We start from the raw sequence: 3,254 nt of genomic DNA on the forward strand, positions 1-3,254 counted from the left end.
TGGGCAATCTCCTCTGCATTTGTAGGCCTGAAGTGCATGCCTGTTCTCTAATGAGCTTTATTCATGTCAGTCTTTCTTGGTATTATGTGCAGTATCTGGATAAAATAACCCTGTCCCTCAGTGGGGAGTCTCCAGCACAGTGGTCTGCACAAATACAACAACAAAATTCAGTTTCTTTTTCAAGTAATAATGGAAGTCATTCAGGATATGAGCCAATTCCCATCTCTTTTAGCATCCACTTGGTCTCTACTCCAAAGCTTTTTGGAAACCCTTAACTGGTAGCTTTGAAGCATTTGGGAAAAAAAATGGTTTCCCCTCTTCATTGATGTACTGTCTCTTTTTTCTGCCAAAACCCACACTTCTTTTGCCAAAATAAAAACCCACTAGTGTATGAAAGCAGAGCTCATCCTCCAGGGAGGGGAAAGCAAGCAAGTAACAGCTGACAGAAATAGAAAAGCTTCCAGGAAATAATATCTTCAGTGCTGTTTTATCTGCTTCATCATACTGCAGTCAGAAAAGATTTTACCAGGGTCCATATGAGCCCAATTAAAGCTTTCTAATTTTCACAGACCTCTCCAGAAAATATGTTGCGAACAAAGGTCAGGAAGATTTTGTGGAGACTGTGTTCTCTTCAGTTTCTGCAACCCCTCGTCTCGTGACCATGGTGAGTCGGGCTGAGATTTACTCTGTCACACTGTGGTTTATGCCTGTGGGCATCATCCTAAAGAGCACAGAGTGGCCACTGGACAACCATAGAATCATAGAATTGTCAGGATTGGACAGGGACACCCCCTACTAGATCAGGCTGCCCAGAGCCCCATCCAGCCTGGCCTTAACAACTCCCAGGGATGGGGCTGCCACCCCCTCTCTGGGCAACCTGTGCCAGGGTCTCACCACCCTCATGGGGAAGAACTTCTTCCTAATGTCCAATCTGAACTGACCCATCTCTAGCTTCAATCCATTCCCCCTAGTCCTGTCACTACCCGACGTCCTGAAAAGCCCCTCCCCAGCTTTCTTGTAGCCCCCTTGAGATACTGGAAGGCCACAATAAGGTCTCCCCAGAGCCTTCTTTTCTCCAGACTGAACAGCCCCGACTCTCTCAGTCTGTCTTCATAGGAGAGGTGCTCCAGACCTCTGAGCATCCTCGTGGCCCTTCTCTGGACACGCTCCAGCACGTCCAGATCTTTCTTGTATCATATCTCTGCAAGAAATTAATCAGCTCTTTGTAACTTGTTAGAGAACATCAATGGACCTTTCTGGCGAGGTTTGCAGGAAAGAGATGGTACGACCGCATTTGGCTGGAATTTGTGGCTAAGGAAGCAAGCACGCTAGGGACATTCAGCTCTCCAAGGCCAACCAAGGGTCATTCAATGCGCAGAAGTGTAGGAGACATTTTCACTGAGGGGGCAGAAGGGACCCCAAAAGAGAAACCCTTCCATGGAAGCAGGAGCAGGGACACCTCGCCAGTGACTTGAGAATTTCAGGCAACTTCAGTCGTGCTTTCCCACAGGTTTTCCTGAAACGCCTCCCATCCCACTGCGTCTGAGATCTCGGGATGAGACAAACAGGCAGGGAGCCTCTTCCAAGGCAGATGTTTGGGAGGAGTTTGTGATCAGCTCCTTCCCAGTGGTATTTTTTGAGTGCAGAGCCCCTGCAAATCCAGGAGGGCTTTTCCTCTGAGTGCACATTGCATGAAGGGCTGGTTGAAAAACCCGTAAACAACCCCAACCCACCTCACTTTTAACCAGGAGCTTGCTGAGGTTACAGAGGTGACTTCGTGGGAGTGGAGCCGTGGGGGCACTCGCTGCTGAGCGCTGCCCTCCAGTCCCGCCGTGGGCACACATGTGGGTGACACCAGAGTGGGGAAATGCAGCTTGGGAACATCCAGCAAGTGAGGGACCAGCAAGTAAGCCATGTTGCCAAGTCCCATGAAGCCAGACCAGCATCTCCCAAGCTCAGGAAAATTTCAAGGTCCCAGCCTCCATTTTCAATTAAGCTTTCCCACAGGGAAACCCACAGGTTTCGAGCTTCTCCCTGAACAGGGACTGAGCAAAACCCGATGATTCTGACTTCAAGATGATGCTGGCTTGATTTGGCAAGGGGCCAAGCATGCACCCTGTGCCTGGTGCTGAGCAGGGCTGAGATCGACCCAGGGGGGAGGCACCCTGCTGCCTCCCCCCCAGGCATGTCGGGCTTTCATGCTGGAAGATGCTCTTTGGGGAGATAGGCAGCAGGTCGGGCTGCCAGAGTCCCACTAGGACACGTGTGTTCCTTTATGGGTCCAAAGGGAACGTTTCTCATTATCTCTCCTCGCAATTTAATTAATCTGCGTTCAGTAATGAACCTTGAAATTTCAATTAAAAACATCATTACTAATCAGGACAGGATTCAAAACAGTCAAGGGGCTCTTGATAGCTTTGCAGTGGCAGGAAGTTTGGGTTCAGGCTAGGATTTGTGTGCACCGATCTCTTTATTTTGGACACAGATCCAGAGCATTTTACACTCGTGAGTGTCTCTCCTCCCCCATCCTGGCAAACCCAGGCACAGGAGATACAGCTTGAATTTCCTTCAGGCTTCTGCTTTCTACACTAAAAACACAAGCCTCCAAAATAAACCCGAAAAGGGGAAGTCACCAAAAAAATCACCAAATAAATATCAGTGCCGCTGCCCGCCGGCGTTACTCCCACGACAGTGCCTGCCAGAAGCAGCGCGCTCGCCTGCGCATAGTCCAGTGATTAAAATCTTGTGAAGGGAGATCTGCGTATCCTCAGCCCATAAAGCAGGCTGCCTCAGCATCGCTGAGCTGAGCCGTCTGGCAGCAAATCAGAGAAGCCACAGAATGCAAGTTCTGCCCCGGTAGTGTCAGTATAACCTGACCCAAACAAGGCATCCCTCACCCTGCCCAGGAAAAAAAAAAAACCTCCTCCAGAGGGGCTGGATGTGGCTGCTCCAAACACCGCAAGGCCCTACAAAATTACTGTACTTCCAACGCCAGTGCTGGAAAGTTGCTTTCGTGACTGTAAATCCTGAGCCACAGAGCGAATGGAAAATACAGCAAAAGTAAGCAAGGTAGGAAGGGGCAAAAGAGAAATCAATCCTGTGTACCTCAAGTTGCCCATGTCCTTTAAAAAAAATAAAGTATAAAAAGTGTATTTGTTAAAAAATAATAACGTTGAGATGATTTTTTTTTTTTTGAGGAAAGCTATACGTCCAGAAATGTTTTAGGTGGATCAGGAAAGCTCAGTGGGCAGAGG

Source organism: Apaloderma vittatum, unplaced genomic scaffold, assembly GCF_000703405.1.
Source record: "Apaloderma vittatum isolate BGI_N311 unplaced genomic scaffold, ASM70340v1 scaffold547, whole genome shotgun sequence".
NCBI classification, from domain to species: domain Eukaryota; kingdom Metazoa; phylum Chordata; class Aves; order Trogoniformes; family Trogonidae; genus Apaloderma; species Apaloderma vittatum.